We start from the raw sequence: 13,871 nt of genomic DNA, 5'->3' as shown, positions 1-13,871 counted from the left end.
AATACTGACAGAAGTCATTGTACCATCATCTCAACCTCCACTTGGGCCTGATGGAGTCCTCTCTCCATGTTAGGGTGTGAGCAGCTGCACTCCAGTGCAGCTGGAGTGCACTACACTACAGGGTGCCACACACCTAGGAGTACCTGTGTGAGCCCATGGAGTCTCTCTCACAGACGTACAGGTTGTAAGGAGCAGAATGGGTACAGGATACATAAAGCAGGAACACCTGCAGTCCCAATAGGAGTTTTGTATTAATGTGTGAACCCACACTCACAGAAGTGGGGGCACAGGCTTGTGCATATGCAGTTAGAGCTTCCTGGGATTACTGGAGGGATGTTAGAACTGTGTAGATGTGAGTTCACATTTAATAGATATCCAGTATTTTGCTTTATCAGGTATACTGCTGATATTGATCCTGAATGTATAGTTCTCCAATTGTCCCATGAATAACATATAATTCAAAAATTGATAAGCCACTCTGATCCAGACTTGGTTTCACAGAATCACAGAATGGTTGAGATTGGAAGGGATCTCTGAAGGTCATCTGGTCCAACCCTACTGCTCAAGCAGTGACACCTACAGCAGGTTGTCCAGGACAATGTCTTTTGAAGATCTCCAAGGAGGGAGACTCCACCACCTCTCTGGGCAATCTGTTCAAGTGCTCAATCAACCACACAGAAAGAATTGCTTCCTGATGTTTAGACAGAACCTCTTGCATTCTAGTTTGTGTCCATTGCCTCCCTTACTTGGCACCACTCAAAAGATCCTGGCTTTATCCACATTGCATCCTCCTTTCAGCTATTTATACATATTGATAGGATCCTACCTGAGCTAGAGAAACTTTTCTAGGCTAAACAGTCCCAGTTTATGGGTTTAACATACATGAATGGAGCAATTCTTTCCTGCCATGGTTGTCACATTTAAGATTAAAATTACAGCTCCGATAAAAACCTTTCATTAATTCCCACCCACCATCTAACTATTGCCCAGGAAGATCACACAAGACTGAAGACCTGTAAACTAGGTCATCTCTTAGGAAGATTAATGTGGAGCTTGATGAGCATTTAATCTAGTAAATAATTCAAAACTGTGCCAAGAAACCATGATGACATCTACAAGACAGCAGTACTGAATGAGTAATAAACTAAGTGCAGCATAAAAATATTTTTGTTTCAATCTTTTCTAGTAAACTTTAAGATAAATAATTTCACTTATGTTATAACGAATTATTGTTCTCACTCAAAATTTGGCGATACCAGGAGCATACATCATAGCAAAAATCATTGCTGTGGAAGCCAATTCAAACATGTAACAGTGATGCTCCTCATCTTTAAATTCTACAAATGATTGAACTGATTAATTGATGAGACAACTTTTTTTTTTTTTTCCTTGTATGCACCTTATATTTATGCCAAAGTATTTATGAACTGCAATCGTGATGGTGATTTCTATAATGGCAATTTCTATGATGGCATTTCATCTAAACCCTCGGTCTGATGATATGGAGATACGATTATAAAGATAAAAAGTGACTTTTATCATTCAATTTATCAAATGTAAGTGATATCTCACATTTATTATTAATATAATTTTATATTAATTTTAATTAATATAAATAATTTTATTATTAAAGTAATATTAATTTATATTATATCACAATTCATAAACAGTAACAATATTGTCATCTATTAGACATGCAAAAACATTGTCTTTTTCTTCCATCAGACAAAAAAAAGTTTCCCTTCCAAAGTTTTTCTTGCTTAATATCTAATAAAAATGTAATGTTGCTTCATAGATCATTTTATTTCATATGTTGGCACAAATTAAATTAGATTGTATAGAAAAATAAAAACAACATAATTATTATACATGCTGTTTATACATATAATATCAAACATTATTATACATGTTTAAATATTTCAGACTTTTTTTTTCCTTACAAAATAAACAAACAAAAAAAATTGTTTGTTTTCTGATTTTTTTCCCCATAGAAGATTCTGTCAAAATCAGTCTGATGTTGATAAAAACTGTTTAGCTGAGATGTCAGATTTTGAATTTGGCTTCTTTTGTCTCTTGAGCAGAAGGTGTAGAAATATGATGTTATATTAAATGATTACTTCTCTTTTGCTCATGTATAGACATTTGCCTGTGATAAGATGCTTTGGGGAACCACTGCAATGTAAATTTGGACAATGTTTCTTCAAAACCTCTGCCAATTTATCCTTCAATATCTGACATTGAAGTCAGAGTTTATTCTGAATGCAGAAGTTACTCTACTGATTTGACCATCATATATTTCAGGTGAATTAATCACTACACATATCAGTACATGGAGCAGTAAATGATCCTTTCTATAACTTATGCCTTGCGATGTTTTGCAGTTTTAAAGTGTTTTATTTTTACTTGAGAAGTAAATGATTTTCCTTAGTGGAACTTGAATCTGCCTCGTGGGTGAAAGGAAGCCCTGTTAAGGTAGAAACTGAGTGAGTAAATAACACAACTGCAACTCTGGGAGTTATATTAATGCAGCACTGCTATTTATTTTAATTATTTTTAAATGTCTACACATACTTTTATAATTGTTTTAAGAGGTAGTTGACTGGATGGTTTAATCAAATATTTTAGAGAAGATTGAGTGGAGTTAATGAAATTAATATATATCTATAAACAGAGAAGTTGTTATTTCACTTGCTTTTCTTCTACTAGCTATTTTCAAATCTGCATTTGACTTTCTAACACAAATTGGAGTACTGACTGGCCATATAAATACTTGCCCTCATTATTCTACTCTCACAAATTAACTAGTGAGTGCTTCCAGTTATCTAAATAAGGAGTTGATTGATTGTATAGAAATAATTAATCAAGCTAGAGCTGATATGATCTCCAGCCATGTCAGAACTTTCTTTTCTCATTATGCTTACCTAGAGCAGGATTTAAATGTACAGCAAAAGGTAATGTATTTTGAGAGGTTTCTACAAGTCAAATTACAAGGAGGAAGTCAGATTTCATTGTAATAAGACTTTAAATGAGTCCAATTACATTTTAGTTCAAACAGTCTTGTTTCAAATATTGTTCTGCCTGTCTGGCAGTATTTAATAGAAGCCAACATTGAATTTAGAGCACTGGGAAATAATATGCCAACTTACCTGTCTTGAATCAGTAGAAATAGGCACTCTTAGTGGACAGGCACTTAAATGCATGTAATGCAGAAGCCAAAATGCTGTTACAACTGTATTTCTCTTTAACAACAAGTAGACATAGCAAGCAATATAATGCATTTTGCTGCAGCAACTCATTAATCATGAACAAGCTTACTGTCCTTCACTCTTCACAATCCCCAGGTACACACACACTTAAAACAAAACAAAAAAAAAAAAAAAAAAACTTTTTAACTGCAAAAGCATGAGTTACAACACAGCGTTTCTTTGTTCTTTGTTCAACAAAATATATTATACTCACTGTAATTGTATAAAGTCCCCAGACTTTTGCACAGCACCTTAGTTAGGAAAAGTAAAACAGAAGGGATGTTCTAAACCATCAAATTCAGCCTACTTGCCTTTCTTGACACACATTCTTGGTCCTAGCTGGCACTTCAACACAGATGTTATTATAAAGAACTTGAATTATCTAGCTTCTCCTCTCGACATGCTAGAAATGAAACATGAAGAGAAAGCCTTTAACAGGGCCATCATAAACTTGTGACAACACAGAAACTGAGCTAACCCAGCTACTTCTGAAATGTAGATGAGTGCCTGCTTTCATCAATAATTATGTAAGAAGTCTATAAGCATGAGATCCTGACCTTAACACGTTAATTAGGTGCCTAACATTAGATGTTAACCCAAATGTTAAAGAATTTCCAATGCATCAAGAAATACACCACTACTGCTGAAAACAAAACATTAAAAAAAAAAAGTTTTTGATTAATAATTAAGAGTAGTTACTATATTTGCATGCTTCAGCAAAATTTCCATAGGTAAGTTTGATGCCTTGAGAATGTTACAGCGTGTAGGTGGCAGAAACAAAGGATTTTTTAATTGCATATCAATCAGCTTTAAGCTGATTCTTAATTTGTTAAAAGAATAAAAGTAACAGCTTTCCTCCAGCATACAACAGAGAACTTGTGCTTTTCCCCTTTGAAAACACTAAGCATGTATTTGTAGTAAAGAGGAAAGATCTGGATTCTGTACTTCACATACAGGTGAATATATCTGCAAAGTGTTTAACAATAAAACATAATTGTAACAAGGAATGTCACAGAGGCTGTTTGAAAGCAATGCTCTTTGTGATGACATGTCTTTAAGAACTATTTAAGATTTACATCAAAAGGAATATCACACAAATCTGGAACATTGCCCAACTGGGAATATAAATGGTCATCTTGTTTCACCCATAGATGATCACCGTTGGCAGTAGAGAAATGTATAACCTTATTTCCAGTGATACACCATTATCAAATATAACCAGATGCTCATTTGAATTGCCAATGTCATATTTGAAGACTCTAGTGATGATGGCTAGTTTCCTACTTAAAGAAAAAATAGGTTTTATTCACCACTAAGTTGCTTATTCTAGGGTGTACTCCAATTTTACATAGTGGTCCATTTCCACTCTAAGTGCAGAATTTCTTCAAACTAGAACACAACTTACTGGAGGACTTAGAATCATAGAATCATAGAATCATAAAATATCCTGAGTTGGAAGGCACCCATAAGGATCATCAATTCCAACTCCTGGCACTGCACAGGTCTACCCAAAAGCTACCAGAGAAAATTGGTCTGGTAGTTCTCTATAGCTTAATTCCTAAGACAAAAGTAAATACAGGTGGTCAGTTCCAAAGCAGGCACGTTCTGCAGCGGACCAGGGGATGGCGGCAAACAGGCGCTTTTTTGCATTGAGGCCACTCTAGGCAGGCAAGGGAGCCGCCAGGACCTGGCAGCCCTCCAAGAGTGGCTGACAAGGTTTGGGTGGAGCCAACAGCACCCCCTCTGTACAAAGGCAGCCCCTAGGAAGCATGAGTGTTCAGGGCATGGAGCGGCAGTCTGCGCAGCAGTTTGTGCAGGGAGGGCGGAGGAACCCTCTCACCTACCGGCTACCTCCCAGACACCAAACCCAGCCTTGGTCACCACCAGGCAGCAAGCGCTTGCCAAAGCACTCACCAAAAAGACTGTGGCAACTCAGACCAAGTGCCTGCCCAAAGATAAGGCTGTTCAGGTCTCTGGCTGCAGTGAGTGCCTGAGCTTGTTGCTATGGTGGGTGACAGAGATACTACCTGTGTGAGGTGAGAGCAGGTGGAGGATCTCATCACCCTGGTGGCAGAGTTCAAGGAGGAGGTGGAGATATTAAGAACCATCAGGGAGTGTGAGCAGGAGTTACACTGGAGTCACTCCCTGCAATGCCTGAGAGAAAGGCACCAAGGAAATACACCCCAAATAGTGATGGACCCCCTCCCCTGTCACTGTCAGGCAGAGAGATGGGACCTGAGAGATAGAGAGGAATGGAAACAGGCCCCTGCTTGGTGTCACAGGTGAGCCCCCTCTCTACCCGCCTTGTCTTCCCAAGTGCCCTTACTCAATAGGTTTGAGACCTTGGAGCTCAAGGGACAGGGTGGTGAGGAAGTGGGGGAAAGTCCACACAGGATGTTGTCTAGGACAAGGAAGTCAACTCCATGCCTCAAGACTTCCTCAGCCAAGAAGGAAAGAAGGGTAATGGTCATAGGCAACTCTCTTCTGAAGAGAACAAAAGGCCCCATATGTCAGCCAAACCCTACGCGTAGGGAAGTCTGCTGTCTACCAGGGCCCAGGTCAGGGACATTACCAGGAAACTTCCTGAACTTGTTTGCCCCTCCGATTATTATGCCTTAGTGGTGATTCAGGCTGGCAGCAATGAAGTTGCTGAGAAATGCCTGAAGGCTATCAAAAGGAACTTCAGGGGAGTGGGGAGGTTACTGGGTGGGATGGGTGTGCAGGTGGTGTTTTCCTCTATCCCTTCAGTGGTAGGGAGGGATACTGAGTTGACCTGGAAGTCCCAGCTATCAATACACAGCTGAGAGGCTGCTGCCATCACAGGATTTTATTTATTGATTGATTGATTGATTGATTGATTGATCATGGGGAGGTTTAGTTGGCACCTGGCCTGATGGCTGCCAATGAGTCCCCAGGAGCTGTCAGGGCTCATCAAGAGGACTTTAAACTAGGCATGAAGGAGGATGGGGGGGAAATGAGGCTCAATAGAGATGAACCTGGAGGAGCAGTCCCAGGGTTGGGAATTAGGGCAATGGGGTGACTGAAGTGCATCTACACCAATACACGCATCATGGGCAACAAACAGGAGCTGGAAGCCATTGTGTGACAGGCAAACTATGTCACCATCACTGAAACATCGTGGGACCACTCCCATGACTGGAGTGCTGCAATGGATGGCTACGAACTCTTAAAAAGGGACAGGCAACAAAGGAGGGGCAGTGATGTGGCTGTCCATATTAGAGAGTGTTTCAATGCTGTTGAACTTGGGGTTAGGAAGGATAAGATAGAGTCCTTCTGGATAAGGATCAGGGGGTTGGCCAACAAGGTGGACATCTTGGTGAGGGCCTGTTATAGACTGCCAAACCAGGATGAAGAGACGGATGAGGCATTCTATAAACAGATGGTAGAGGTCACTCGATTGCCAGTGCTTGTTCTCATGGGGGACTTTAACTTCCTGGACATATGCGGGAAATATAATACAGCCCCGAGGAAGCAGTCTAGAATGTTCCTGGAATGCATGGAAGATAGCTTCCTGACTCAGCTGGTTAGTGAGCATTCCAGAAAGGGTTCCCCGCTAGACCTGTTGTTCACCAACAGAGAAGGACTGGTGGGATATGAGGTAGTAAGGAGTAGTCTTGTGCAGAGTGACCATGAGTAGATTTCTCTATCCTTGGTGAAGTCAGGAGTCGGGTCAGTAAAACTGCTACCTTGGACTTCCAGAGGGCTGACTTTGAATAATTCAGGATGCTGGTAGGGAGGTTCCCTTGGAATTCTGTCCTGAAGGGTGGAGGGGTCCAGGAAGGCTGAACAGTCCTCAGGAAGGAAGTTAAAGTTGCAGGAACAGGCTGTCCCCATGCACTGTAAAATGAGCCGGCAGAGAAGAAAATCAGCTTGTCTGAACAGGAAACTTTTGTTGAGTGTCTGGGTGAAAAATACAGTTTATGCCTAGTGGAATAAGAGACAGGTAATTCGGGGAAAGTACAAGGAAGTTGCCATCATACGCAGAGAGAAAATCAGGAAGGCCAAAGTCCAGTACAAGCTCAACCTGGCTATGGTTGAGGATAACAAAAAAAATGTTTTATAAGTATATTAATGGCAAGAGGAGGGCCAAGGACAATCTCAATTCTTTAATGGATACAGGGGGGAACATGACTCCTGAGGATAAGGAAAAAGCTGAGGTTCTTAATGCCTTCTTTGCATCTGTCTTTACTAGCCAGACCACTTATCCTTGGGGTACTCAGCCTCCCAACCTGGAAGTCTGGGGCGGGGAGTAGAAGAAATCCCCCACAGTTCGTTCAGGTGGAAAAAGTTGTTAATGTGACACCCATCTATAAGAAGGGCCACAAGGAGGACCCAGGAAACTACAGGCCTGTCAGCCGTGTCCTCGGAGCCAGGAAAGGGGATGGAACAGGTCATCTTGAATGCAATCACACAGCATGTGCAGCACCACTGGGGATCAGGACCAGTCAGCATGGGTTCATGAAAGGCAAGTCCTGCCTGACCAACCTCATCTCCTTCTATGACCCACCTGGTGGATGAGGGAAAGCCCGCTGCAATAGTCTACCTAGACTTCAGCAAGGCCTTTGGTACTGTCTCCCACAGTATTCCCCTGGAGAAGCTGGGAGCCCATAGCTTGGAAAGATACACTCTTTGCTGGGTTAAAAACTGGCTGGATGGCCAGGCCCGGTGAGTACTGGTTGAATGGAGTGAAATCCATCTGGCAACTGATCATCTGTGGTGTTCCCCGGGGGTTGGTGTTGGGTCACTTCCCTTTGATATCTTTACTGATTATATGAATGAGGGAACTGAGTGTACCCTCAATAAGTTTGATGATGACACCAAGTTGGGGGGAAGTGTCAATCTGCCAGAGAGTAGGAAGGCCGTGTAGAGGGACCTGGACAGGGTGGGTCAATGGGCAGAGGCTAATGGGATCAGGTTCAATACGTCTAAGTGACGGGTCCTGCACTTTGACCAAAACAACCCCATGCAACATTACAGGCTTGGGGCAGAGTAGCTCAAAAGCTGTGCAGAGGAAAAGGATCTGGGGATGCTGACTGATGTTCACCTGAACTTGAGCCGGCAGTGTGCCCAGGTGGCCAAGAAGGCCAAAGGCATCCTGGCTTGTATCGGGAATAGTGTAACCAGCAGGACCATGGAGGTGATCATCCCCCTGTACTCAGCTCTGGTGAGGCTGCACCTCAAATACTGCGTTCAGTTTTGGACCCCTCAGGTCTATGAAGCTGGTGAAGAGCCTGGAACACAAGTCCTACGCGGAATGTCTGAGGTTGTTTAGTCTAGAGGAGGCTCAGGGGAGACCTTATTGCTCTCTACAGTTACCTGAAAGGAAGGTGTGAGGAGGTGTGGGTCAGCTTCTTCTCTCAGATAACTAGTGATAGGACTAGAGGGAATGACCTCAAGTTGCACCAGGGGAGGTTCAGGTTAGAAATTAGGAGACATTTCTTCTCAGAAAGAGTAATCAGGCATTAGAACAGGTTGCCCAGGGAAGTGGTAGAGTCACCATCCCTGGAGGTGTTTAAGGAAAGGTTAGACGTAGTGTTTAGGGACATGGTTGAGTGGGTGAGATTTTTAGTAGGGGGATTGTACATAAAGTACAACCTTGTTATGCTAGAAGTATTGAGCTCAACAATAACTTATTCAATTACTTTTAACTACTAATTTCTAGTCTGCATAAATAACTGTGGAGAATAAGCAAGAATTTCTCTAATATGATTGTCAGCCACCTGAATACTAGATTTCTATGCAATTGGATATGAGTAGCACCTATACTTATGAGAATATATTTATTTTTGTCCCGCTTTGCATTTAGAACGTCACCCATAACCAACTTGAAAAACACATCTCAGTGGACAAAAATTTGTTGTTTTACTTCTTTCTTTTTTTTTTTTTTCTTTTAACTGAAATTGGTATCACAGAAGCATAATTTGCTACAGAAGGAGAAGAGTTTTTATAGTCTACCTGCTTGTTCTGATAGATATTTCAGATATTTATCTTATTGTTATTAAAAACTCCAGTGAATGTTATGTTTTAGTGTCCCTAAGTCTTTCTAAGGCTTAGAAACCTTAATAATTAAAGAGCAAATGTTCATATGCAAATAAATCTCATTGCTTCTTGTTTTACCATAGGTGGACATGATATAACAGTTAATTATGCTATTGCACAGCTACCAGATTAAAGTGGATTTTGCACCTGCACTGCAAAGGCATACATATATACAAATTAATAATAATAATATTTTCAACATTTTTTTACAGGCGCAAGAGTACAGGTAACTTTCCTGAATATACGGTTCTATCCTGTCTTTCTAAGAGCATATTCAAATTTGATATGTTACATATTCCCGGTTTATTTTAAATCAATAGCTTTGAACCCATTTTGAAACAGAAAATGGCTTTTTCAGTTGTAGGGACATATTTAGCTTGTCTAAGTTCAACCTAAATCTTTTACTCAGTTAATGGAAATAAATTCTTTGAAAAACTATATAAACCAATAAGAAGGCTTAAAAAACTGTTTAGTAGGAAGTTGCCTATGCCCTGTCAATGTTGTGTACACAGACCTAAAGAAAAATTAGGTTCTTTAAATAAGGCCCATGGTGTTTGAGACAGGGAGGCTAGTTGCATGCATCATTAAGAGACACTCATGGTTTCTATATGAGGGTCTCTAAGATGATCAAAGGACTGGAGTAACACCTGTTTTACAAGGAGAGGCTGAGAAAGCTGTGTGTGTTTAGCTTGGAAAAAAGAAGGCTGAGGAGAGACCTCATTAAATCACAGAATCACAGAACTGTAGGGTGTATACAAATATCTGAGGTGAGCGTGTCACGAGGATGGAACTAGACTCTTCAGTTTCCTTCCAACCTCAACCAGTCTGTGATTCTCTGATTCTGTGACGATATATTTTAGTCATGATAAAGAATTTTAATCAAGTACGCATGTTTATGGAGAATGAGTAAACAATAACAAAACTTTGAATCTGTAAACAATATTTATGTATTTATTTGGAACAAACTTACTCTGAGAGTATATCTATTTTTATATTCACTCATGTATATATATTTATATACATACAATAATGTAGGCATTCTTTATATGCTATAGTCTTAATTTATGGCTTTGATTTAAAAGCAGATAATCCATTTTAGCCTCTGTTTGCAATTTGCATGGCCTTTAAAACCAGGCTTGACTCCAATAAAAATGCCTAACATTTGAAAACTGCAGTGAATAGCTGTGCTTATCTAAGTGGATCAAGCCATGAGTCAGAATGTTGAAAGACCATTTGGTATCATAAATAATTAAAGGATTGCCATGGAATACTTTATTACAAATGCATTGTTAAAAGGGAGTCACTAAGTGCATATGAGTTTCTTGCTAGGAGATTGCTCTACTTCAATCACTGACTTCAAATACCATTATTGAGATCCTGCTGGAAGAGAAACATAGGTGCTTTTTGGATGGCCTGCTTGCTCACTTCTGTCTCTGTTTTTGCTATACAAGTATTCTTTGCTCTGTAGAAAAATGTGTGACTACTTGAAAAGTTGCTAAAATAACGGATCTGAAAAGGTTTGCTAAAGTCATATTCCAAATCAGAGAACAAAACACTTTATCTGTGTTGAATGTATTTATTATAGGATACACATTAAACATTCATTTATAATTAATATACATATGAAGCCTAAATCCAAGACTACTAATAGATATTTTGATAAATATGCCTCAAATAAAACTGACTTGCTGCACTTACATAGAGCATGGACTTTTTAAATTTTACAGATCCCTCTCCTTCCCATGCACAGTACAGCCCAGTGCCACCTCTCTTAGCAGATTTACAGCCAGATAAGAATGACTCCTACTTTGAGTATAAAAGCCATGTATTATATCTATGCTGCTCACCATATTTTAATCAAGGGTTTGCCAGCACTTCCATTCTTTTCATGACATTATTACTCATAAAAAGTCACACTGGGCTAGGCATAGCACTTAGTATTTCATCACTGACTAACATATATTTATAGCATTTAAAATAAAAATCTCTTCAAGAATTTGTAAGATCTAAGTTGACCAAAGAAAGGAAATATGGTTAGTTTAAAACTTCATTTTCTTCTGCAGTAACAGCTCACAAATTTGGCCATGTATGATTTCTTCAAACCACTATGCTTTATTTTAATAATTTTCCTGGATCTGGCTAAAGTGCATGAAGAAATCAGTGTCATCACTCATTTATTATGTGAACAAAGTAAATGTTTCAAGCACATCAATAACACCAAGAATTGACAGTTACAGTCATGTGTTTCAAGTTAGTGTTTTGTGGTCAGAAGTTTATGTGTATTCTTTTGTCAGAATTTGTGAGTGTTTTGCATTCGAATGACCATACTCATGACTTCGTGAGTTGCTTACAGCAACCTAAAAACAACAGAATTAATCTGCAGAATAATTCACCTTATACTGTGTAGAGATGTATTTAGGAGTCCAGTCTTGCCAATGAGATTCCAGCATGCATACAAATATTCTTGCTTCAAGTCCCATGATATTTGCAGAATTGTTTGTGAGAACACACAACTAGACTGGACATTCAGAAAACATATTTTTTTGTTTTAGCTGGGAAGTACAGAGCCTCTTTAAGCTATCTAGATACAAGCCATATTACATTCATCAGATCTTCTTTTAAATCACAGTATTTTATTTGTTTTCATAGCATTTCTATAAGCATTTTCTTGCTTACTATGTTGGGTTGTTTTGGCTTGGGACATACAGGGAAAAGAAGATCATTGGTTATGTGTCTGAAGATAGCCAACCACAGAACTATGCTATGGTGCCTGTATTTCTGTCAGATTCATTTGATTTAATTTTATTCATTTATTTATTCATTCATTTATTTATTTTTGCCAGAAACTCGTTGACCAGGATTATGTATGAATAATTAAAAAAAATTTGTTTAAGGACAGCCTGTGGAAGCCACTTGGACAGAGTTTCTGCTAAAATAAAAACATAGAAAATTCATATAAAAGGTTGTTCACTAATGCCCTAAAGATAATGCTACTGTGACATATGGGCAAATCAGAATAGGGATGGGAATGAAAGGAAAATGTCTTCTATTGGTCAATCCTATCAGTACATTCAAACATACAGAGTATAAAATAAAAATAAAAAATAGAACCATGTTTTAGATTTGAAATATTGTACAATATTATGTTTGCATTCAGAAGTAGGTAATACAGCAGCTCAGGGAAAACGCAATTCATTATTATGATATATGTATAATACAGGGTCTGTAGGAGAGGGATTAAAACTGAAAACGATGATACTAAATAAATAAGCTTTATTTGCTTTACCCTGGCTAAAGCATATGTGGTACATAAGTTAAAGTTAGGTAACTAGCAAATGTGGTGATAAGATGATGCAAGTATCTACACTGAAACACTAACAGTATTGTATTGCTCACTGAATATTTATATAAGGTCATTACATAACCAAACATATCAAAATATTGATTACCTAAATATTCATATAATTAATTATATATGTCTACATAAAACTAACTTTTTCCACTTGCCAGATCTGTTCTATATATGATTTGATTGAGTTAGTTTATATTTTTATTTTACCCTGTTTTAGAGAAAGTAGCAAAAAATCATTAACTCATAATTACATTGATTAAAAAAAAAATAATGAAAATGTTAATGAAACCTACACTAGCAAAAAAAAAAAAAAAAAAAAAAAAAAAAATTGTAGAAGATAGAAGAAGAAGATAGAAGTTAGACAAAACCCATTCAGTTTAGAGGATACAACAGAAACATTTGACAAAATAATAACACATCTGTAATTTATTGCAGAGGAAATGATGACAAATTTATTAACAGATTGAGTACATGATGTGGATGCTAAAAGCTGTTTGAAAATAAGCTTTAAATATAAGCTTTAAATAAACTTCAAATAACTCTTTGGCAAAATATAACGAAACATTAGAGTATGTTAATACTATTTACTTTAAAGGATGCTATATAGTATTGTTTGGGAAAAAAAAAAAAAAAAAAGTTTTGTGTGAAATCCAAACTGGAAATGGTTTTGAAGCAACAAAGTTGAGACAAAATTATAACACGTTTTCAAAATAAGGTTAGAACTGAAACAGAACTGGAAAGATTATAAAAATAGACTAGTTGAAATAAGTATTGAACTGAATCACAGGAGTCATGCTAAAACTACAGCAGCACTGAAGCAAGAGAAGATACATGTCAAAAAGCAGCATGGACTTCAAACTAAAGTCTGGAGGAACTGGGTAATTTTTGTATTAATCTGAAGTTGTGCCAGGGACTTTCACTTCTAACCTAGTATTAGATCCATCTACACAAATCAAAATCTAGATATGGATAAATATCTAGGAGGATGTAAAATTACTTGTCACCAGATGAGACCTCTATTCTTTTATTAATAATTAAAAAATATTCTCCAGAAAGGTAGCACCTGAATTATTTTTTTCCTCCAAAGGTACAAAACCTTGTCTTGAAAATGTATCTCAACCTCACACAGCATCAATTTCATGTTGTTTGGATAAACTTAAGCCTGGTATTTTTTAATGTTTGAGTTAAATTTATTTTAATTTTCACATTTTGTA

General features: G+C 38.1%; 1 protein-coding gene across 3 annotated transcripts in view; it reads right to left on the bottom strand.

Moving 5' to 3' along the window:
* The window catches only part of PCDH9 (protocadherin 9), a 739,691-nt gene that overhangs the window by 64,444 nt on the left and 661,376 nt on the right, over positions 1–13,871 (bottom strand). The window lies entirely within an intron of this gene.

Source organism: Aythya fuligula, chromosome 1, assembly GCF_009819795.1.
Source record: "Aythya fuligula isolate bAytFul2 chromosome 1, bAytFul2.pri, whole genome shotgun sequence".
Classification (NCBI taxonomy): Eukaryota; Metazoa; Chordata; class Aves; order Anseriformes; family Anatidae; genus Aythya; species Aythya fuligula.
Note: the sequence above shows the minus strand (reverse complement) of the source record. Positions and strands in the feature narration are given on the sequence as shown.